This window comes from Phoca vitulina, unplaced genomic scaffold (genome assembly GCF_004348235.1).
Source record: "Phoca vitulina isolate PV1807 unplaced genomic scaffold, GSC_HSeal_1.0 scaffold88, whole genome shotgun sequence".
In the NCBI taxonomy this organism is placed as follows: Eukaryota; Metazoa; Chordata; class Mammalia; order Carnivora; family Phocidae; genus Phoca; species Phoca vitulina.
This window is the reverse complement of record NW_022589791.1, coordinates 3,215,327-3,241,762: the sequence shown is the minus strand read 5'-3', so window position 1 is coordinate 3,241,762 and position 26,436 is coordinate 3,215,327. Positions and strand designations below refer to the sequence as shown.

The window sequence follows — 26,436 nt, the reverse complement described above, 5'->3', positions numbered from 1 at the left end:
CAAATCCTTAAATTTCTTATCTAAAAATAATTTTTGGATCACTGCAAAAAAACAAACAAAAAAAACAAACCTTACCTGTAATTCTTGTTCTCTGAAGGAAATGCAGTAATTATAAACATATCCACACTCTTGGGTACATTCTCCTAAGCATGAATGGATTTGGAATGCGCCATAGCTGAAACTGAACTGCTCAACTGCCCAACCGCACTGGCGGCTGGGTCTACCTGCCTGGCTGGTAACGAAGACCTGACACCTGAAGTCATTCACCTCGTGAAGGCAAGTGTTCCCCTTGAGAGGGAGTGTGGAGCTGGTGTAATTACTGTCCTTAGAGAACACGAATTATAAATGGTCTCTTTTCTAGAGGTTAAGAGGGATACACCTACTCCTAAAGAAATTGTTACATGTTTCAAAACGGTGCTAAAACTGGAACATTAAAGATGTTTAAAAAATACAAATGGAAAGCTGTTCTGGAAAAGAAGGCCTCAGGATGAATGAGAGATACTGGTTTAAGAACTGACTGGGTGTCGACTGGGTCAGGGTCCAATGATCAACACCACAGCACAGAATTACAAGTACTTAAATACTTGCCATGTAAAGTAAGCCTTATCCTGGCATTTAGCAACCTAATATTTTGTGTTAATGCTTGCCAACTCAAGATGATGTGACAGCTGCAGTGGTAACCAATGGTAGGAAAATAACTTGAAATAGCCAAGATGCTGAAAACTGCCGAGACTGTCACCAAGGGTGAAATGTTTTTCATAAGATGTGATACTAGCAATAAGCTGTTAGACAGTTTCTATTTTATAAACTCAAGTAACTAATCATTCAAGTCATAAAATTTCATAAACCTTACAGCTTAATGTAATAGTTTAGATTCAAAATGTTTAAATTTGTAAGGACTGAGTCTCTGTGATATAAGCCCATCTTCTGTCTTAAACATCTTAGGGAATTAGGAAGAAATGGGCTATCAGTAGTTCTGGTTTGCATACTGATTTTGGGGGGGGGGGGTTGGTTATCAAAATCCTCTGCAGAGGAAGAGATTCTCTGCTCTAGTCCTACAAGTATCTAGGAAAGTCTGATGATGTCTTCCACTCAGTTAAAACCGGGCAGGATTGCCATATAAAATACAGGACGCCCAGTTAAATCTGTATTTGAAATAAATAATTCTTTTCTAAGTACGTCCCAAGTATAACATGAGTCACAATTACACTAAACAATTACTTGTTATTTACTTGAAATTCAAATTAAACTGGGCATCCTGTTTTGTTTTTGTTCTTGATTTTTTGTGTTCTGTTAAATCTGGAAACTCTAAACTAGGGGAGCTTACAGTTACCCAGTGGAATTCACCATGGATGATGCTAAAATGGGAGCTCCACCCTTGGTGTAGATCTGTACTGTCTAATACAGTAGCTACTGCCATGTGTGGCTTTTGAGCACTTGAAATGTGGCTAGTTCAATACAAAATTTTTGTAAGTGTAAAATACGCATCGGATTTTGAGTATTTCATTGAATAAAAATAAAACATCTCATAAATCTTTATACTGATTGCATGTTGAAATAGTATTTTAGATACATTAGGTTAATTTAAATGTAATTAAAATTAATTTTTTCTGTTTCTTTTTCCCTTTTTAATGTGGTTACAAAACAAACTTAAAATTTTATATGTAGCTTGTATTTGTGGCTTGTATTATATTTTTACTGAACAGTGCTGGTCTAGATGGCTCCAAGGAGAGGGCTGGGCTAGAATTTCCTTGTTCCTTCTCTAAAAAATCAATACTGGTGAACATAGGGCTGCCTTTCTCACCTTCCTTTAGCTATTAGAGTAGATAGGGAGCACGATCACACCAAAGAAACTAAATTTCTAGTAGGGACTGTTTCCATGAATTAGCTATGACTCTTTAAAAACAAAAGCAAAACACGGCATCTAAGTACTAGTGAGACAAATCAGAAATCTGATCTTTGACAAATCATTCTTACATAATTCAAAAGAAGAAATAAATATAGGATGTATATGTGTGTATGATTAAGTATATATATGTATACATAAAAATAAAATCTCCCCAGATCCTAGTTCCAATGCCAAGAGATGAATTCCTTAGTGCCAATATGTTGGGTTTTCACTCCTATATATCATCAAAATCAAAGAACATGTTTTAACATGGTGAAATAAATTTTTCCTTTTACAAAATGTATTGCCAATACTATTGTAAGAGCTCATTTTTAAAAAGAGGGGGTGGTTTTTTGATTAAAAAATTCAGCTATAATAATACTTCAGGTACCAAATAATAATTTAGTTATTCTTATATCCCACCTTACATTTTCAGTTGGTTTGACTTTTAATTCAATTTTTTTCTCAACTGGCTCAAAGAGCTAATGCCTTCATCTATTTTGTCCCATGCTATTATAAAGGTTAAAAATATTTAACATGCTCTCACAAATAAAAATTCAAAAGAACTGTATAGAGAGATTATCTCCAAATACTCAGTGATCTCTATGTCTTCACTATATAACCTATATCATATCTACTTTGAAGATTTAAATCTTTTAAAGTTGCCTACAGTTAAAATAAGCAGGACTAGTTCTAATTCCTCAACTATTTTCATAAAAAATAGTAACCTTGTTCTCAAGGTTTTTTCAAAAAAGGTCTCAGCTGCATTTTTTCCCCATTCTAACAGCAAATACAAAGGGTTTTTTTTCTCCTTAATATCTTTTATTATACAGATATAGGAAGTACAAGTATTTTGAAAAGACAATAAAATTTATCATAAACCAAAGACAGGGCTACCAGACAAAAATCAGCAGATTTCTCCCAAATTTAATGCTTCGTGAATAGTTCATGTCTTTTAGAACTAAAGTTTCCAAGATCACTTTAAGAGCTTTAAGAAAAAGAAAAAAAGATGAATGAAACTAGATGTGGACCAATTAATTTCTTTATCAGCGCTTTAAATCCTCATTGTCAATACCATAGTATCCTGGTGACTATAACGTGAATGTTTGGTTAGACATTTAGTCTCTTGGTGGCAGTCCAAATTATTCTTATTTAATGCTAACCTACTTTTAATCTTGATATTTTCAAAATCAACATGCTCCTGTTCTTTTTCATAATGAATGAATGCTTTTCAAATGACAATTTAATTTAGGATTGGTCTTTTTGGGAGGTGTCAATACATTGTACAATAGAACAATAAGGTTTTCTGATACTAGAGTTTAGAAATAAAGGGGAGACATTATTTATCCTTTATGAGGTTTCCCTCAGGGAACCAACAATGTATATTTCTTCATTTCCTAAAGAAAGGAAAAAGCTATCAGGAAAAAAAACTGCTCATTTTAAGTAATTTTTTTCAATTAGGATCTGACATAAGCAATTAAAGAGTAAGAAGGTCTTTGCTTCCATACTTTCTGAAGCTTAATACAGATTTTAAAAAATGGTTTAAGGGACTTTCTCTGAAGTAAAGGTAAGAGACAGCTTCAAAAAGATCATGAAAAGCAACTCTTCAGAGTGGTTTATATCACTTTAAGCTATTAAGTCACGAGACTGCTTAAACACTGTCACTGCTTCAAAATTCTTGAATGTAAATCTCAAGACATCCAAGAAGAGTTCTTGATGAGGGATCAACCACAGCAATTATTAAACTGATTTAAATGCAGGCTGAACTGGAAGACAAGTTTTACTATAATTGGGAATTTTTTTTAAAAAACACCCGGACATTTCTAGGACATGCTTCACTTCTAAACAAGGAAAACCATCTCTTGATGAATGTGTGCGATGTCTTGCCCACAAGTGGCTGCCTAGGCCATCCTTCTATGAGGAAAGCTGATGGCCTCAAACCCTCAATGGAGCATTCCAAAACCAGACCTGCATTAGGAGCTTGGGCCCATGAGTGTGCACTCACTACACAGTGCTTACCTTTAGAGAACAAGGTGGTTGACACAAACTGATCAAGTTCTCACACCCCACACCTCCAAGAACACTGAAAAAGATCTGCAGATCTTTCTTGGTGCAGGAGGGACCTCTTTTTAATCTTCTTGTGGTGGAAGTTAAAGATTTTCCTGAAGGAGGAGAGAAGAGTAAAATATTATACTGAGATCATACCATCTGGTTCAAGTTTATCTACCTATATATTACAAAATGTAGGTTCTGAAAAAAAGAAATTAGATAAAATCATGAGTATTTCAAAACCACATTCTCTTCTTTCAAAAAAAGAGTATCTTCCCTAAAGAATACTGCATACTCCAAACACTACTCCATAAACCCAAAACTTCAAGTGGCTAGTTTAAACTTCTACCCCAGCACTGAATTATCAGTTGGGAAGTTGAGAAAAATACAGAGAAATTCTGGGTTGCCAAATGATCATACTTGTAAATTCCATTAGAAAAATCAGTAAAGCTAAATTCATTGAAGACTACTAGAATGTAAGCTTCCAGAGGAAAAGGGTTTTGACTTTTTTTTTTTTAACACTGATTATCTGAAGAGCCTTAAATAGTTCCTAAAACATAGTAAGCACTAAAAAAATTTGACTGAAAGAATATTAACCTGTTAGTCAACATTCTCAAGGTCAATACTTGCATAAAATAAAACAATTAGAAGTCTACAAATATTCTAAGGAGTCTGAAGCGTGTTATATAAAAATATTAGTAATATAAACCTCTAACTACATACTAAGAATGTTTGTAAAATGCTGTACCTTAACATATTTATGAGAAAATGCTATAAATCTATTACAACCCAAATCCTAAAAAGAAATGGAATGCTTTGTTCAGATCAGGAAATCATACACTGTATCTTAAAAATAATATTACCAAATATCAAATAAAATAAGCTTAATACAGATAAGAACATGCTTTCTTAATACATTAGTATTATTTTTCATCTTTTGAAGATACTATACTACATAAGCCAAGTGATAATATGATTATCTATAATTCTGCTTAAGTAAAGCAAATCGTAATATTAAAGTGAAATCAGAAGATGCCATTCTATCAATATATTTATATATATTTTAAATATGTACAGTTTTTTCAATCTCAAAAAACACAAAATTTAAACAAGAAATGCTGAACACTATTTATTTCTTTTTCTGTTACTTACAGACTGTTACTGAAAACAGACTGATTTCCTTCAAGTGTTTTCTAGCCCTTTTCAAATTTGATAAATTAGGGAGAAAAAGAAGAAATGCTAAAATCAATAACAGATTAATCAATCATATTGATGAAGGACTGAATATGTATATGTTTTTTAATCCAAAATGCAAGGTCACTAAAATCAGAAGAAATAACTATTATATAGTAAGTACTTGCTTTCATTTGACCCCAAATTTCACAAATGTGGAATTGGTCCTCAAAACAAACTGGACAGCCCATATGGGGCATTTCATTTTAGGGAATAGGCAGTCATTTAATGTACAGCCAAAACCACAATTAAAAAAATAGGTAGTAAATCTAGGATTATGCTTACCCTGTATCATTAAAACAATGCTTTAGCTAACAGATTATACCTTAATTATAGTAGTAAAAAGCTTTTCACATTTCACAAATAATTCAACTGAATATCTTGTATCAGGGAATCAATTAAGCTTAAGTGTGAAAAAAGGAAATTTTAAAATAAAACATGAGAAGCTTAGTCTAAAACAATTCTCTCATTTGGGACATTTTGCAAGCCTTTGAAACTAACTTTGTGGGGAAGAGATGAAAAGAGTTACAAAGAACTAAGTGTAACAGTATGCCAAAAGGAGCTTAGAAGGGGTAAAGGAAAACACTAGGTTGGAAATTTTGCTAAAAGGAAAAGATTCGGCTAGCTAGTTGAATCTCCTCCATACCCAGGAGGAAAATAGGACACCCAAAATAGAGGCACTGGCTAAGAACTCCTTTAAAATCCTTACTCACATTATTGAAGAATGAATCTTTGGTCTTATTTCTACTAGCAGGAGGGATGAAGTCTAAGTTTATCACATTCAGAGATTCAGTGTTCAATTTTTAATTTCACTTGCAAGTATATATTAAGCTATACTAACAACTACTTTAGGTTCCTTAAAAAATTGCCCTGAGCAGCCTACTTTCTCTTCTTCATCTTGACCAATGTTTCTCATACTGCCTATAGTAAAGAACTGTTTTAAAAATTTTTTTTTTCAAATTTATACTAAATTCTAGTTAGTTAACCTATAGTGTAATATTGATTTCAGGAGTAGAATTTAGTGATTCATCAGGTGCATGTAACACCCACTGCTCATCACAACAAGTGCCCTCCTTAATATCCATCACGCATTTCGCCCACCCCTCACACATCTCCCTTCCAGCAACCCTCAGTTTGTTCTCTATCGTTAAGAGTCTCTATGGTTTGCTTCCCTCTCTTTTTTTCTTTTCCTTCCCCTACGTTCATCTGTTTTGTTTCTTAAATTCCACATATGAGTGAAATCACATGGTATTTGTAGTAAAGAACTGTTTTTATTCCCACTGGGGACCCATACTCATGGACTACTATTGCTCCAAACTAATATTCAGCTTATACTACATAGAACTCTACAGGTAGCTTCATTAATAACTAGATCAGTTCAATGAGATAAGATAGGTGACGTGCTTGGATGACAAACAACTATCACATTGCTGTAAAAGTTTCTAAACAAGTATGAAATTGAGAGTAAGCATTTAGTCATGGACTGGTATAACCAGCACTAGTTTGCAGCCCATATTTTACGGAAAGCTGATCTAAGTTACATGTATAGGGTCTTACAACACTGTTCCTCCTTACACTTTTTCACTAAATTCACTTTCCAGTTTTAATTCATTTGTGCCCTTAGAAATTACTAATAATCAAATGACTTGTTGCAGTACATTCCTTTTATCAGTTCCACAGAACTATACAATAGAATTTTTGGCAATGGTAGAAATGTTCTATAATCTCCTCTGTCTAAATGGTAAACATTAGCCGTGTGTGCTATTGAGCACTTGAAATGTGGCTAGTGTGACTGAGGAACTGAGTTTTTAATTTTATTTAATTTAAATGAAAATTGCCACATCAAGCTAGTGGGTACCATATTGAGTAGCACAGTGCTGGAGTGGTGTATTATTTTCACCTGATCTTTTAATCAGCATTTAAAAAAAAATCACCCATTTCCTTCTATCCTAACATATTTTAATTGTGAATATCACTTTCCTTATGTACATACAGGTTATTTACATACTTGTAATCATGTCATATAAACTTATTTATTTTCACCTAACATTTCTCCATATTTCTAGAACTGCACTGTCCAATACCATGGCTACTAGCCTTACGTGAGTATTTCAGTTTAAATAATGTTAAATAAAACTTAAAATTCAGTTCCTCAGTTGCCCTTGCCGCATTTCTTATGTTCAGTAGCTACATGTGGCTAATGGATACCATACTGGACAGTGCAAATTATAGAACTTTTCATCAACATAGAAAGTTCTATTGGACAATTGTTCTAGAATCTTCAAAAATAATTATTTAAAGACAACATGATATTTTACATTGATGTTCTATAATTAGTCTCTAAGCATTTTTTTCTATATCTATGACTTTTAATTAGCACAATATTTATTTCCTAAATTCCTATGAGTGAAATATCTGAACATTACTGTGACTATCAGCATATTCTCCTGGTATTACCTTCCAAAAGAGTTTGGTATCACTGTTTATCTTGCCAATATTAGATTTCTTTTTAAAGAATTTAGTTCCTTTAATACAATGAAAAAACCGTGGAAAGTCATTTTACTTGTAACTTTGTGATAAGTATAAGGGCAGATATTTTCCCTTGCATTTGTTATTCATATTCATTTTCATATTCTTAATCTGTCATACTTTTTCTCATTTATATATTAGGATCTTGATGTCTAAATTAGCATATTCTGCAATAATATAAAATTGTTAAAGCTATTATCATTTCTTTGTAACTTTTGATGCAGAGATTTCCTACAATCTCCTGTGATCCTTTTAATTATTTCAGTCAAACAACTTTTTTAGATATTCAAGTACATCTTTACACCTTGGAGAGTTACACTAATGCATCAAATATGAGACGTAAAGGTATTTTCTATGCTTTTTCTTTTAAATTCCTATGGTTATATAAAGTATGGATGAATTTTTTTTTTGTCTAATCAGTTTTGCAGTTACACCACTGAAGACTACTATTTAATACTATTGAGTAAATATCCTTTAAGTGGCCTCTCCTATAGGAAAGAATATTTTATCATATATTCAATTATTATATGTAGATGGGACTAATTCTGGATTCCTAATAATGCTGCAGTGATCCATGTTTTACAAAATGGAAGAAAGGTTTAATCTTCAGAATTTCCTTAAGAAAGCAACTGTATTAATTTAGGAAAGTGTATGAGTAGAAGGAGGGCATGGATGTGGCCAGTAACATTTTGCTCAAAGACCAAGAAAAAAATCTGCTGGTTCTGTCACCTACTCAAGGGTTTCTATACTTACAAACTGCTAAATAAGTTTTGGAAACTAGTTAAAAAGGACCTGATTTCACATTGGTATTGGCACTGGCAAAAATCAGGATGGCATGCAAGCAGAAGCAAGAAACATGAGGTGCATTAGTCAAGCACAGAAATCTCATCCTGTAAGTCACAGGACGACAGGCATTTCTCTTAACTCTCACTGACCAGGAAGTCAGGTCAAGAAAAGTTTATATTTAAATCGCCAAGGGGCAGAGAGGTCTTTTGTAGTATCTGGGCTACATATCTATTCCTGCATCACACCACTGTTTTAGACACTGTTGCTTTAAAACGTTTCTGATACATAGTAAGGGTGAGACTTCCCCTCATTGTAGAATCACTATAAAATAAATCACTTGGTGGGGGGGGGGGGATGCCTGGATGGCACAGTCAGTTAAGCTTCTGACTCTTGATTTCAGTTCAGGTCATGATCTCAGAGTCCTGAGATCAAGACCCATATGGGGCTCAGTGGGGAGTCGGCTGGAGATTCTCTCTCCCTCTCCTTCTGCCTCTCCCATTTGTGCTCTCTCTCTAAATAAGTAAATAAGTCTTAAAAAATTAAAATAAATCACTAGGAATTTTGAAAGTTAAAAGTAAACCCAGAAATCTATAAATTACTTATAGACAATTTGCCAATATTCTCATGATTCAGAAAGTTTCTCTCCATTTATTTGATCTTAAAATATTTTCAAATATGTTAATGGCTTCTTTCTAAAAGTCTAACATCTTTCTCAAATTTATTGCTAGGTACTATATTTTGATTTGTTACAATTCTGAGTTGGGTCTTTCCCCATTATGTCCATTATTACCAATGTAAAGATACATTGTATTCTATACTTCATTAAAGTTTTATTTTTCATAAATGGTTTTAAAGCTGACTGCCATAGATTTTCCTAATCAATAATGTCACCTAAAAATGAAATATTTTGGTTTTATTTCTTCTTCTTCTTCAGGTTTTGTCCATTGACAGTGTTAAATAAAAATGGAATTAGTGGTGATTATTGAATAAAATAATAAAAATGGTGATTGTTTCATTCTTGAGTTTATGATTATAGCAATATAAAATCATCCCCACCTATGCTACTACTCTGCTAGGTCATACTGTTTAGCTTGCTGACTTAATGAAGTTTCCTATTCCTTGAAGCTCAACTTATCATCCATAACTTAGCACAAAGCAGTACATCTGACCAAGGAGAACCAGGAAAAGGTCCCAACCCCAATCTGATCAAAACTGAATATGTTGATGATACAAAGTTATTCTAATACTGACAATATTCATGAAAATCACATAAGAAATACTTTTATTCTATAAAAATCCTAAAATTACATGGGTACTTAAGTGCTATGTACTTCTATCTAAAGTTACTCTTGGATATTAAACTAGGCATTTAAGAGATATCAAAAGCACCAGGTTTCTTTCTGTGATGAACTATGTCAGGGAAATCCAAAAGCCATAGTTTATGAGAGATATTTCTTTATAGAATCTCTTCTTTATAGAGGAATTTCTTCTTTATTTCCACTAATAAATGTGGAAGGAGTGGCAGATAAAAAATTCATTATCTTGCAAACCCTAATGATTGAATTGATTCAGAGAACAATCAGCAAGAGATGAAACAATGAAAGGAGAGGTTGATGGAAACCTCTCACTGGAGAGACTGGACTGTCACCAGACCAACTTCAGCATCACTAAGAGCATGACAAGTAGACATTATATGCTCCCTGATGTGATACAGTGTGAAGGAGAAGTCCCATGTATGAAGTATTCCTGTCCACCCTCCCCCCCACCAAAATAAAAGCTGAACCTGAATCTAATTAAGTATTTTGAGCTAACTTCTAATTTGCAGGTAATTTAGAGGTTAGAGAAATAAGTTAACTGGGGAAGCTGACAGAAAAATCCAGAATGGGAATATGACATGGGAGAGCTTACTCAGTTTCTTTAATAAGTCACAAACAGGAAGGAAAGAAAGGAAGAGAAGAAGGAGAGAAGAAAAGAGGAGAGGGAGGTAAAGGAGGTAGGTAGGGAGGTAAACAGAAAGAGGAGAAGAAAAGACATTTTAATTAGAGAAGAGTCCTAACAACCAAATGCTATATGGATCTTGTGTGCAATCTGCATGAACAACCCAAATGGTACATGACATTTTGGAATCAAAAGTGGAGGAAACTGAATAGGGAGATAATGTCAGGTGATAAATAATTATTGTTAATTTTGTTTGATGTCATAAAGGTGTTCTATTTATATAAGAAAAATGTCTTTTTTTAAGAAAAAAAGAAATGCATACTGAAGAATGTAGGAGTAAAGAGTTAAAATAAAAGAGTTAAATTTGGGCCATAGACAGAGGGCATTTATTACACTAGTCTCTCTTCTTTTGTATATGTTTGAAATTTTTTACAATAAGTTTTTAAAATCCAGGCCCTAGGAACATCACTAATAAGCCAAATATATTCTAGTGAAAGTAAAAATGGAACAGTTATTTACTACCCTATTGCATACCAAACATTCACAATCCATACAGAGCAAGAATGCAAAAGATATGACAGACTGTCCTGAGACTGGCAACAGATACACCCGTGTTTTAAAAGATTCATTTTAAAATTAATTTTTTCCCATTTGCCTTTCTGCAAAACCTCCACTTGTGTCATCCAAACCTTCCACCTTTCCTTTGCATCTCAAATTACCTATTTGAGCCCTCCTCTACTTCCTCTCAGCCAGAATTCTCCCACACATAGCCCATACCTGTTCTATTCATTTCCTAGGTCCTCATCTACTCTTAAAGCAATTGTAGTCAGCCTTATGCCCCCACCACTTCACTGAATCATCAAATGGTCTTCTAGCTGTAAAATGCAATGAATGCTTTCTAGACTTTGCCTTATTTGGCCTACAAACCACTTTGAACACTAGCCGTGTGACCTTGGGAAAGTCACTCAGCTTCTCTGAATCTGTTTCCTCATCAGTAAAAGAGAGATCATAGCATATTTCTGACAGAACTGTTGAGAGATTCAATAAAATAACATGTAAAGAAAAAAGAATCCACTGTTAAACACAAAAGGCATTCAACCAAGATTAAGTTCTAACTCACTGAATTTGTTTTCCTGGGTTCCTCACAACCAGGAAGGGTCTGCCTTGGCTAATACTAGCATTTTAGTCTCTACAAAGGGTCATTTCCCAGTCAAGTCATTCAGTCATTAAAAAAAAAAAAAATTCTGTCATTTGTAATTTTTTAAAATAATACATAGTAGATGGTATTACAACAGCACTGGATGGTGACAGAGGGTAGCTACATTTGAGTTGAACATAGCATAGTATAAACTTGTTGAATCACTATGCTGGACACTTGAAACTAATGTAACACTGCACGTGAACTATACTAAGAAAACAATTAAAATTAGACTTGCTTATATTGTTACTGTGTATATAAACATCTATACAGAAAAAAAATTTTAATTCTAGTCCAACAATAATTTAGGAAACAAAATTTCAGAAAAGATAATTTGTACCCCCAAAACAAACAAAAGATATTAGTTTGTAGGGCACCTTGAATCAATGCAAGGTAAATTATTTTATTTTTATATCTTCCTACCTCCTTCAAATCTCAATAAACTCATGCTGCTGCCTTCTTATATTTAATGATACATATTAGCTAGGTCTACATTCTCAAAAACTGTTCCAATATTCAAAGGACCCCTTCTCTAACCAACTGATATTCCCTTCTCTGGGACTGACTGGTCTCACCTAAGTAACAGGAGGCAGTGTGTTACAGCCTCACTGTGCTAAGTATAAAAGCACAATATTTTACATTTAGTAAGTAGGTACTCAGGTATTCAAGTGAATGACAGATAAAAGTTTAACATCCATAGGAATATTTGGATTTTATGCTTCTCTTAAAAATTTAAATGAATTTCTCATGGGTAAAGTATGTGGCAGAAGTACATTTAAACCTGAAAGATTTCCACGAGCCCTTTATGCACGTAGCCATGCGCCTCCATCACAGAGAAGCAGTCCTCAGGTGCTCTTCCCCTCATAAAAAGAATTCTACAGCCTAAGATGGGACTGTCTACTTGTCATCTTATTTTCATAGCAATTAGGTTATTTTTGCTGGTTCTTGACTTTTTACTGTACTAATGACTGCTTAATGATGTATAAAAATTTTTTCCACACGGGCGCCTGGGTGGCTCAGTCGTTAAGCGTCTGCCTTCGGCTCAGGTCATGATCCCAGGGTCCTGGGATCGAGTCCCCCATCGGGCTCCCTGCCCGGCAGGGAGCCTGCTTCTCCCTCTCCCACTCCCCCTGCTTGTGTTCCTGCTCTCGCTATCTCTCTAATAAATAAAATCTTTAAAAAAAAAAAAAAGAATTTTTTCCACACAACACCAAAGCAAATCCTCCAAAGAAATTTTTTTCTGTTAATTTTATTTTCTTATAAATTTTAGTCTTCTTTCATATGATTGCTTTAGTATTTCTTCCAAATAACTCATAAATTTAAATGTTATTCTTGTCCAAAAAATGTCTGCATTCAATACCTTTGTAACATTTTAACATTTAAACTGAAGTAGCTCACAATGTAGGTGTTCTTAAATCTTCTATTAAGCTTAAAAAGGTATCAATTTTAATTCTTCGATTTTTATATGAAAAATTATTTTAATTATGACTATAGTAGCATCTAGTACTCAATAAACATACTAAACAAGTTCTTATGGTAAGTAGATATATATACATATATATATATATATATATATATATATATATATATATATATAACATTTTCCACCCAACATTCACCTGACTCAAAACCAGTCAGGGCACAGACCTCTACAACACTAATAATGTGGTGCTTCAATTAGCAACTCCCAACTAGTCCTCTCCTCTTTAGCAGCAGTGAATGGTGTTTAAGTGAGTCAGTGAGATCACTTAGTAAAGCAAGCAAGTGCGTGTGTGCGTGTGTTTGTGTACACATAAATTATACTTTTTATTTAAAATGCTTTAGTCTTTCTTTTAATGAATTAGTAAAATTAATCTGAGTATTCATGATGCTATAGAACTAGGGAAGTCTTAATAATGTTGCAAATAGTAGAGTTGGTAATGATTGATGTAGCTATTTAAAACTGGTTTATAAAAAGTGAGTCAATGGCATAAAAATATAATTTGGTATCTACTGAAAATGTTTATTAGAAAAAAAATGAATCACTTAGCAAGGAAATCCAGTTTGAAATTAGGCAGATTAGGGGCACCTGGGTGGCTCAGTCGGTTAAGCATCTGCCTTTGGCTCAGGTCATGATCCCAAAGTCCTGGGAAAAAGCCCCACATCGGGCTCCCTGCTCAGTGGGGAGTCTGCTTCTTCCTCCCTCTCTCCCTCTGAGTTCTCTCTCTCTCTCAAATAAATAAAATATTTTAAAAAATGAAATCAGGCAGACTAAAGAAATTTTACATTCCCCTTGTGAACTTTTGGAACAGTACATAATTTATATGAGAATATTTGAGAAGTCCTAAAATAGTATGTAAAAATCAATAATGTATTTTCACTTGAAGGAATAATGTAAAATATTTTATAGTACAGAATTCTTTGTATATTTGGACATTAAAAAACTTAATGAAGTCTTAGCTCTTTATTTCAATTTAGTGCAATAATTTAGGATGGATATATACATATGTGTACATATAGAGGCAACACACACACACATATATACACATATATATGCTATATATACATATAACATATATAATGAGACTGAGATGCTATGATGGCCTCACAATTTCAATAGGTTCTATATCTAAGATCCCTCTGTTTATTAGTAGCAGAACAGGAACTAGGTCTTAGATTTTCTGCTTCATGTCTAAGTATTCTTTCCATGGTCCTGGTCTTCCTAGGGCCTAAACAGAGTGTTGGCATAATTCTTCTGGCTACCATGACACTATTACTAGCAAGTGCTAGATAGCTAGTAAGTTTTCAATACACACCTACTGACTGATCCTATTCAAACTCATTGTGGTCAAGGGAAACTACACTTCTGGTATTCAAAGAATTTTCTCTCAGCATCTTACAATGAAAGAAATACTTCCACATTACAAACAAAAACAACTAGGTTATGAAGTACTTTAGATTTAATTCAAATATTTAATCTGAAAACAATTCATTAGAGCACTTGCTTGCACTTATTATGATAAATAAATTGAATTAATCCATTTATATTTATAAATAAAATCCCATTTTACATATGCAGACTTGAAAATGTCACAGTAAATTTTACCCTGAAATTGTTTTTCAACAAGAATTACTTGGCAAAAATTATTTAACTCTTACAAACATTTTTTCTAGGATATCAAACTAAAAGATACAGTAAAAATCCACATAAAACATATTTTTTTGAATATAAAAAATAGTTTCACAAATTATATTTAGAAGTAGTAATGTAATATAGGACTATTTTATGGCAGAAAATTTGTTTTCTAATATAAGCAAAGTAACAAGTTGTGCTACATATGATTGAGTTTACAAATGTTACAAATATATTGTAGACCTATTATAGGAAGAAATCCTTTGTTTAGATTTCTGCAGGAAAAAAAATACTTAATATCAACATAGTCACTTCCTTCCCAAACTTACTCTAATCTGGTTTGGGCTTATCTCCCATGGGGTAAAGAGATCTTTGCTACTTCCTTTCTTAGACAAGAAGGATCAGTTCCATGATGCTTGGAATGGACTGAGTCTTGCGTTAAATGCTGAGATAACCTTGGCCCTGGAGTTGGCACTCTATGCAGGCCTTTGGGTGATTGCTGTATTGCTGTTAAAGAGAGCCCAAAACTTGGGTGAGAATTTCACTGAGATTTTGTTTAGCAGTAAAAAAGATAAAAGTTCTTTGTAGTGCAATACCTATATATTTAAAGCAACATTTTGAAATTACTTCAGTTGGGCCCAACTTTGTGACTTAGGCAAGACATTTTGACATGAGGAAATTATTTCTTTATTGTTATTGTTGTTGTTGTTGTTAACTACAACATATGGGGTCTTAAGCACTTCCTATGGGCCACTGTTCTAGACATTTTATACACATCAAATAATTTTTCTATGAGATATGTACTATTATCCCCATTTTATGGATGAGGAAACTGAAGATCAGAAGAGTTATACAACTTTAAATTGCAAAGCTTGTAAGTGTCAGAGTTATTACTCAAACCCAACCAGTCTGACTCTAGAAGGCAACTCCTTAACTACTACAACTTGGCAATTTTTCATGTAAAACTGCTTAATAATTTTATTAAATGATCTGTATAGTGTATAACATACATGAGGCATTATGAAGTTTATTCTACTTATATTCACATTTCTTGGTACTCATCTTTCCATAGTAGTTTCTTGTTTTAAATAAGCCATAGAAAAACCAAGACTATTTCAGTCTCTACTAATTTCTAAGACTGACTCCCAAAGAATTTTAGTCCAATTTTTCTGTCAAAATGAATAACTTCATTTCATGAAGAAAGTAAGCTGATTAAATGATTAGCATACTAGAGATCAATTCTCAAGGTATCCTTAATAAAGGACTGCTTTGTTTTTATAACGTCACAAGCCACTAAACTTTATTGTAACTATTTGTTTAATGTCCATCTTCCCTCACAGACTATATAAACTAGAGAGTCACATCAGTCTTATTCATGATTATGCCTCCGATGCCTAGGGCCATGCCTGACATAAAACTGGTTGTCAGTAAGAATTTATAGAATGAATGAATTTGCTCTTTTATCTCTTAAGTTTATTTAGTAAAGATCCCACCACAAATAGTAGCATAATATTGCTAGTGACATCTGTTTCATATAATATTTCATATACTTACTATATGACTATATTAATTTTTAAGGTGCCACAAATTTCCTCCAAATAATCCTTATGATTTATATCAGCAAGAATTCTTTTATACATTTCTGTCATAGATTCTTAAAAGAATGGATTCTAGAAGGCACTCCATTTTATTTTCCACATTTAAAAGGTTCTTCCTTATATATATTGAACTGAAAATGTTCTTTTCCTTCCAACAACTGTAAACACTAACTTTTATTAAAATTTTCCTTTCTCAAACTTCCAATTCGACACCTTCATTAATTACCATTTCTTCTGTCAGTAGTAGCGCCAAAATTCCAAACAAAACCCATTATATTACACCATATGCACCTAATCAGATACCGCATTGTTATATTTATTTATTTTTTTTTTTTAAAAGATTTTTTATTTATTTATTTGAGAGAGAGAATGAGATAGAGAGAGAGAGCATGAGAGGGGGGAGGGTCAGAGGGAATAGCAGACTCCCCGCTGAGCAGGGAGCCTGATGCGGGACTCGATCCCGGGACTCCAGGATCATGACCTGAGCCGAAGGCAGTCGCTTAACCAACTGGGCCACCCAGGCGCCCCCGCATTGTTATATTTAAAAGTTATATAATTAAAAACTGATAACCTCTGGTAGACCTTTGTTTGCTTAGAAACAAGGGTTAGTTTTCATTCATTTCAGTAAAAGAAGTGTTATGTATCATCTTCCATCTGTGATGCTTACATATCTACATTTTTAAAATATCTTTATGTGGCTAATGTCCAATTCTCCAGCTGACATCACAGACCAATCAAAGCGAACTGTACAGAAGCAAAAAGAGTAAAAAAAAAATGGAACGTCATGGGCATTGCAAGGCATGTTACCCAGCAAGGAACATTTTCCTCAAGACACTCCTGGGAGGTACAGAAAGGACATCTTTCTTCCAGCATTGATAAGCAGACCTGCCTAGGTATCTGAGCTAAGAACTTCAAATCAGAGTACTGAGGCTGATGACCTTCTTTTGAGTATATACAGAAAAACTAAATTTAGACGTCACTGTAGAGATGAAATTCAACATAGTAATTTTAAGTTAAAAGTCAACAATGGACTTAATTTTGATTTTGCTGTTTGAAAAGATATCGTTTAAAATATTTTAAATAGCTTCCATATTTTAGTAGTAAGTTAGGGAAAGATCATTTCTGTTGTAAAACTAAGCTTTTCAAATTTTAGTTGCATACTAGACTGTATGCTCTGATTCAACTTGTTTATACTATCAGGTGAATAGAAAAAACCTAGTCTTCAATGAAAGTTTTTAAAAACGTACACAGACTGAACATATAAAACAACCAATTTTATAATTCTTCAAACATCATTAGTGTCTTTCCCTTAGATGAGATTCTGTGTGTCCCGTAGAGAAAGTGTAAACATTTAGATCTCCAAATGTTCTCCCATTTTATTTTCAAAAATTTAATAAATGTGTGTTAGAATATATAAAAGAAACATAAATTTTACATTCTTTTCTTTCAAAAAGGGGTAAAAGTTGATTAAGGAAATCATACTGCCATTAAGAAATGTCTACATGTAACAACTCAATGATGTAAAAGGAGTGATAAATAAATCCCTGTACTAGCTTGATAACAGAATGGAACAGTTGCTAAGAGAGGACAGCAGTTATTTTATGGTTGACATTTAATTAACTTAAATTCAGCTGAAGAAATCAGGGTCCTCATTCACTGCATTCAATCCTGAAATGTTAAAGCATCCTGTAAGGATTCACTCCTGTAAGTGAAATTCTTACATAAGAATGCTACTTTGACTAAATTGTTGATGCTACTTTGTTGTAAATTCTTCAGAAATCTAATAAAACAGCATCATAAAAAATGTATTTCTCCCCAGTTAAAATTTAGTCTTTCTGCACACCTTGCTTAGAAGATACCAACTTAAATAGAATTATAAACTTTAAAAGTTAAATAAAAACAAGTTATCAATTCACTTTAAGACATAAATGTGTGGGTTCTGTGCTTTATTTACACACCCACCACATTGCTTCTATCCTCATAGCGACTTCTGCCTTTCCATAGTACTGGTTCCAGATGCAATTTTACATTTGTCTGTATAATTTTTTCTACACTGTAATTACTATCTACAATGGAAGTTCAAGAGCAGTTAGAAAGTATCTCTGTTTTTAACGGTGCCATTTTATTCTCAGCACCTAGCTGGATGGATGACACATAACAATCTATAAAAATTGGAATTACAAGGTAGATGGATTGAAGGACAGATGTTGCCATCTAGAGTACTTAGTTCACTGTCAATGTTTGAATGCTTACATAATGACAGATGCTGTGCTAGGTGCTTGCCACATGTGCAATTCCTGATATGGTTATTACTAAACTCTAGAAAATAGTTAAAAACATGGTCACATTCAGTTACCATCATTTTGACATCTCTAATTGAGCAAAAAAAATTACTCAAACTATGTCAATCTCAAAAATTATAAGTTTGACAAGAATAGAAATGTATTGTTAATATCTGAGCTTTATCACCCATTATCCAGTTATCAGAAAGCTACTATGTCCATGAGGATACTAAAATAAGCTCTGATAAACAGCCATTTTTGATTTCAACCTTTGTAAGCTACTACTTCCATTCCTGTCCAAAGTTAACATAACTAATCACAAATCTGATAGGACACAGATGTCCAAATAAAGGGATATAAAGGAAGCAAATACAAAGAGAATAAAAATATTAGGTTTAAGGTCACTTGAAGCATGTACCTTAAATTATTTTCTCAATGTAAACCTGTGTAAGGCAGGGGAGAGATGTCTGATTTTATCACCAAAATTTGATACAGTGCTATGTTATGAATAGATATTCCACTTCATTTTAGCTATATAAACATCTAATCCTGATCATTTAATATTTTCCATAGAGATATAGTAGCAATGATACAGTTTTAAAGACCTAATGTTAAAGTGGATTTCATTACATGACATATATTTTTTCTCCCCCCCTGCTCCCCCCAGTCATTTTACAATGGAAGTAAAAAACAAAACAGAGATCAACAGACTGTTCTACTGCAAAATTATGACATTTACTTTAGTAAGAAGCCTCTAATTCAGTTTGGTATAAATTTGTTTTTTAAAAAAGTTAAGCTTTACTCAAGCAATATTTATGCTATTTTTAAAAGATAACTACAGAACTACAAAAAAAAATGAATTCATATAACTATATGAACTATATAACTGATTTTTCATACTTTTAATTAGTATTTTCTTATCAACATTAAGCATATAAAACCATTCTTTGCATTTATTTTATTACAAATGTTAAGTCACAGACATATAAATTCAAACATTTGTCCTAGATTTTTAAAGTTCTAAAATTTTAATTCAAATAATAAGTTGGTATGTTTTATACACACACATACACACACACATATTATAATTTAAATGAAAACTCTTACCATTGATTTTCTTTTGATAGTTAATCACTCCATTAGTTTTTTCTTGATAGGGCCTTCCTATGTCAAGCAGACAGTAGCCAAATCACAAAAGGACATTTGGATGCTCACGTCTTCTGATGGGAGTTTTCGGCCAATTTGCCAGTTGAGAATTTAAACTGAAACTAAATTACCCAAACTTTATTAAGTTGTTTCCACACCCACCAACTGATAATGAGCAATGACTCTAAACTGGAAAATAAAGTGAGTGACTTTGATTTATATCTCCTTTCAAGTAGTCATAACATTATGTTTAAGAAGAAATGCTAGGACAAAAGAAAGAAAAAACCTTCTAAAATTCTAATCTCTTCAGAGAACAGTTTTAAGTAAACTTCAATTTCTTTTAACAAAGTTCCCCCAATTATTTTGTAATCCAAATTAACACACAATAAAGATGGCATTATTCAATGATATATCTATAAATTATAGAGTCTCAAATTTAAATTCTGTCTAACACTGACTCCACCTTAAAACTAATTGTAATATTTGGAAACATTTTGATAGTATCATCTACATTCATAAAATATTTACTAAATCATCAACTACCTGTAGGAGTACATACCATAAGAAGTTAAAGGTTACACTGAAAAAACATGCTCTGCCAGCAAATATCATTCTTTGTATTAAGAAGACAAAAATCTATGGATACAAACTTCTAATTATAGTGCAAAAACAACTCAGCTCCTTTTCTGCACCAAATTTAGGCTCTCTTTCCTCAATTATTATAGCTAATCTTCGTATAGCCTGTCGATATGTATGATTTTTGACCACTAAGCTTTATGATTGTTATGTTTTACAGTCTGTTTTGATGCTTCTCAATATTAGGCATATTAAATTGTTCCTATACGTTGTTAAGATATACTGCAGAGCTCTAATCATCTCTGCCCGCTACAGAAGTTGACCCATTTCCAATAATTTTTTATCTTTGACTATTTAAGTATTTGGAAAATATACAATAGAATAAAGCTAAAAGGAAAACATGAAAGGAATGGAAAATATGTCCCTATCTTCCTGAAGTATCACATTTACCATTGATTAGAAGTTGTTGCTGAATGTCAGTAGTCTAAAATTAAGTGCACATAACTAGATAATTATGTAATACTCAGATTAGAATGCTGAACATAACATATACCTGATTCCCATATATTCCATGTGCCCACTCTCTCCCTCTCTCTCTCGTACAAATACATGAGCACATGTGTACGTGCATGTGCACATCTATCCAACCTACCCACTGACAGTCTTTCCACTACCAATAACGTGATACTAAAGTATTATATAAGAGAGTATATAAGGTGAATAATCAATTTATGGTTAAATCAAGAGAAACTGACTTCAGAACAAAGTCCAGAGCTTAACAAAAGTGCTATGTCTTTGAGTTAATCACACTGACCCCCAACTTGATATCCTAGAAAAGGCTCATTCCATTTTATCCAATAATTTTAATCCAAAATCCTCAATAGTAATAACATTTATAAACCATTCAGTGACTAACAGAATTCTTTCCTGGGTACTATGAGATACAAAGGAAAGATTAAATTCCTTTCTCAGCAAGCTTATAATCTACAACTTAACATGGGGGTGGAGGGAAGAGGAAAAACAGCTCATAAAGACATAATATAAATGGTTAGATTTCCAAGAAAGAAACAAGCACACTGGGGCAGCTCAAATTGTTTGAATAGGTTTGCCATATGTGGGGCTGATCTGACAAGACTTTATAACAAGGACATTTTTAAAGCAGAAAATATAAAACCATTTTATTCTTATTTAGCCTGATGAAACCCACAAAGCAAAAATTAATTACAGAATACAACTATAGACGTAGTCATGTCTTTACTCTGGAAGAAGATCAAAAATCTATTCTTTAGTCAAATGAAATTACAGAACGTTGGGTATATTAAAAAAATGGGTCTTCAGTACAAGAGAAACAATTCTCAACTTGCTTATGTCACTCATCCTAATAATTCCAATGATCGTGGCAGTAATTTAATTTTTAATACAAGATACATATCCTGAAGAGTACTATCAGATTAACAAAATCATGAATCAAAAAAAGCACACAATGATTTCCTTGGTGTGAGTAACATTATCGATAATGCACCTAACACAACAAACTAGTTTCATATTCCAGCAATGATGAGCAGCAAGGGATGTGCCAATGTGTTTATGTATTTGTATAGATCTTAAATATATTCTACTAATCTACTTATAAGAGTTTTAGATTTTAACACTACCTCTAATTTTATAAACAAAGAAACAGTTCCAGTAATATGACATTATTTGTGTAAAGTCACACAGGTAGTCAGCAGCAAACTCAAGACCTCTTAAGAACAAATCCTTTTTTTTTACTATAATCAAGGAAAGAAACAGTTGTATCTTAGAAACAGATATAATTTTATTAGAAAGATTTCAACTTTTTAACCTCCAAACTAAGTCTCAAACATTCAAATCATCAGCCCCAGCAAATGCAAAGAACCAAGTCATAAAGTTAGGGAAATAAAGCTATATGATTAAATTAAACCCTCTTTATAAGCTTTAAGGCATACATTCAGTCTTATACCCAACTCTTACAGACTAAGAACACGGGGGGTTTGAGGAATATATACAATTGTATCAAATCTTTTTATAGAAAAGACTATTTCCTAGAATTTGCCATGACATCACTTCTATTTTTCTTTCACTGGACCCCTATTTTATTCAGTTTTTCATAGGATTGTCTAGTAATTCAAGCATGCTACACAGATAGCACTAGAAATAAAAAGCCTTATTTTGGCTGCTTCAGGTGATATAACTAATCCCAACGATATAAATGGGCAGCAAGAGAGGTTCAGAATATTTGTAAATGGGAAATATAAAAAGACATAGTCAAAACTCTGCTTAGATTTAATTGTAAGGATAAAAGTTGGCTACTAACTCACATGAGATTTCATTGTCTATCTGGTCATAACTCATATTTCTAGAGAAACAATATGCTTTTAGTTCAACTGATCTCAAAAGTCAGAGGACTCATTAGGCAACACCTAAAACCATTCACCACTCACCAAAACTCTTTTGAACAGGCAATGATGCTAAACAAATTAATTCCACCCTACCACTACCACAACAATCACAAGTCTGTACTTAGAAACAAATCTCAATAATAAAGCTCATTTATTTCCTTTGGAAGTGAGAATCCTTGCTTTGTTACACTGAACTCACCTTAAATTTCATACATCATTCTTAAACATAAGAAAATTTTAAATCACATCTTTGATTCTCATTCAAACCCTGCCTCCAGCCCGTCCATCATCCCCCTCCCAGTCTTTTTAGGAAGTTTTTAATAGGCAATTTTGTAGAATTTAATCATATTACACATATGGGTCTTTTCAATCAAGTTGTTCATACTACTGTGAGACAGCTCCTTATATGCCTTTTTGTTTTTTCCCCTCCCATACTATCAAAACTCAATGGCACTATATGTACATTTAGGGCACTTATTAAGTGCATGATATCCTTACAATCTGACCTGTAAATGGATTAACTAAAAGCTATGGACGATTATAAAATTTCATAACAATAAATATGTGATTTGTTAGAGCACCCAGGCCATACTGTTTCAGGTTATTGAAGCTTGCTGCAATAGGGTGCATCACTGATGTGGCACTAGTAAATACAAAATGGCCTTGAGAACTCTATGGGGTTTTTAACTTGTCTACATGGTTTCTAGGTTAACATCTACCTTTGCACTAAAGAAACCGCACTCATTAGTTTATGAACTCTTTGAAAATACCAGCAAAATATTTCAATATAATTAGTCCTAATTGGATGGAAAAAAAAGGTTTCCTGTATTTTATTAAAAAATGTTTTTCTTGCTTCTGAATTTGTATTTCAGTCTTCAAAAATATTCCACCTCATTTTATTCATATGATCAACCAAATTAATCAACAATATCTCATTTATTTCTGATTAAAAAGATATTAAAAGCTACCATATTTTAGGGATACTGACTCATTAATCATTAGAGTATCATACTAAAATGGGCAAGTATCATTTCCAAAGTAAATGGGTCACTTACTTTAAAACATCAGGAAAGGGAACTAGCATTTGTTAAAGTATCTCCTACACTAGATTATTTTTAATCTTCACAACCCTGAGAGATTGGTATAATATACCCATTTCATAGCTGTGAACTTAGCCTAAGATTCTGGCAGTATTAAATGATCCTTTTAAATCCCCATCATTGTTTGTCTAGCTCCAAAATCTAAGCCCAACCTTCTTACAATAACTATCTGGAACGCATGCCAAGTACCATGCTTTTTGGAAAAAGGGAGTGGGAGCTGGGTATAAGGGAGCAGGCTCATGAAACAGAGGGGAGGCACCAAGCGAAATAAAAGTAAACATCATGAAGTCCAAGTACTTCCCTCACTGAAGTGCTCTTCAAGCCTATTAAGAACCTTCTTTCTCTTACTTAATTCACAAATACCCTTCTCTGCATGCTAGTAGCCATATGAATTAATATCAAGCTTTGAAAAATAGAAACACCATTTAACAAAACTCAAAAGAACAACAGTTACTGAGAACTGTTTATTGTTAAAGACAAATGGCCCTATGACATACCTTAGTTGCCCCTGAAGACACTGTGTTAACAAATACCCCTCAACAATCCAGTCATTAAAATATATTAGTCTAAGATACTTTACAATAAGAATGGTTCAGATGAAATGTTTTAGCAATCAAAGAAGGTAAGCATCTATTATCTGGAAAATATACGAATTGAATATCTAATTATAACAAACTTACTTTATCTAGAAACCTTCAAGAAGTATACATGCTATCATTTTATATTTTCAAAATAGGATACAGCAGTGTGAAATTAAGCATTATTAATTTAGAGGAAAAAGTATTAAAAATCCCAAAAGGTATAAAGTTCTTAATTTCAGCAAAACTATGGGCCCTGCATTAACACAAACTACCATAAACTACACTCCTTTCAAAGTTAAAAATACTTCAAAATAGACTTTTACAGCTTTTACTACTTCAGAAATGCAGGTGAAATATTTGTTGTTCCAATATATTTTCCCTCTCTCTTCCCTTATCTCTGGTACCATAACACTTAAGACTTCTCACTTTAACTTGAAGAAAGACGCTATCCCATCTAGTATGACAAGTGGAACAAATTTACATTTAAGATTTTCACAGGGTCTTCAGGAGTTTGATGCTCTCAATACCTGACTGCATACAGGTTGAATCTTTAGGAAATGTTACAGCTCCTGTGCTCACAGTTTCTCCAGCATCTTAAACAAGGTCTCACACCATCATTAGCACTGCAGTAGGTCACTTAACATGCGTGACCCTCTGCACAGTCACAATTCTAAAACATCGCAGTCAAGAGCACAGTTATTTATTTGTTCCATTACCTTGATTCAGGGGGGAAAAAGCCAAAAGAGGACCAGTTCCATACAAAGAACTAATATAGTATCCTACGAAACAAAGTTTAGTTGAAAGGGAACCAAATAACAGAAAGTCTGGCCTGGTCAAACAGAGGAACTAAAGCTGGCAACTGAGAAGCATAAACCATTTTGGCCTAGATTTGTTTGTAATGACAGTGTGACCCAGATACTAAATATTTGGCTAATATTTAGAAATCTGAAAACTGAAAGAAATGAAATACATGGTCAGCTGATTAAACATTTTAGTAAAAAAAGATATTTTAGTCAAAATGATAGGTGCTTAAAATATATAATTAGCATTTTCTACACAAAGATTTTTAAAACTTTAAAAATATCTTTGTTTTGTAAATAATCTCATAAATTATATTTCACCTTTATAATCAGCTAATAAGGATGAGACTATCTATTACAGAGATCATGGTATAAAAATCCTTTGAAGAGCAGAAGAATATACATTTTTTCAAAGTAAAGCTTATTTAAGAAACTGTATTTATCTAAACTAAGTTTGTTCCATTCGTGGCCCCACAGTTTATTCTACAGAATTGTCTATTAAGTGTCAAGAAAATTTTTGAAAAAAAAGTCCTCAGTAGCTTAAAAGTTTTGTTAATGAGGGTGCTGGAACAGGAGACAGAACACACTCACCACCGACCCACCTCATTTTGCCCGGTGTTGATAGGGAAAGATGGTGGTGCTTCACCAGGGTGCTTCAAAAATTCCAGATAACACACACTTCTTAATGCACCTGTAGCGGACCATGCTGATAGCTTATCCAGCCTTCCCTTGCGTCCTCCTTGCTAATGATCTATGATTTGATTCAGTATCCAAGTCTCTCCTACTAGTTCAGTGCACCTCAGGGAAAGCTGACTGACCCTGAGCTAAGAGCCTAGACCGCAATGAGTCTAATCCATTATTATGGTAAGCCCATTCCCCCTTGCCAATGATTAGTTTAGGTATTTTAGAATTAGACAAATTTAGGTCAATGAGAAGCAAGCATGGGGTGAAGGTAAAGGGTAACTGCTTAGGGGTAAGAAAAAAAAAGCTATATTGCCCTTGAAAGTGAAGTTATCTTCTGTGGATCTGAAAGAAGAAACACATAATCCTGACTGCAATTGGCAGCTGTAGCTACAGCACTGGGAAAAAGGCAGTACTGTGTAGAAAAAGTAGAACAGAAAGACAAATTGAGTCCTTGAAGAAATCACAGAGCCACTGGCTTAACTAACAATGTATGTCTTACTTAAGGTGCTTTCTTAC

At 33.2% G+C, this 26,436-nt stretch overlaps 1 protein-coding gene across 4 annotated transcripts in view; it reads right to left on the bottom strand.

Annotated features, from left to right (window-relative positions):
* ZEB1 (zinc finger E-box binding homeobox 1) overlaps positions 1–26,436 on the bottom strand; it is a 185,642-nt gene that overhangs the window by 121,457 nt on the left and 37,749 nt on the right. For 3 of the 4 annotated variants that reach the window (XM_032395856.1, XM_032395857.1, XM_032395858.1), the window contains exons 1-2: positions 19,721–25,451; positions 3,908–4,050 (exon numbers count right to left, since the gene is read on the bottom strand). The exons of the other annotated variant lie outside the window; for it this stretch is intronic. The gene's annotated coding sequence lies outside the window, so the exon portion shown is untranslated. Of the gene's footprint in view, positions 1–3,907; positions 4,051–19,720; positions 25,452–26,436 lie in introns of those variants that run through there. 4 annotated transcript variants of the gene reach the window in all.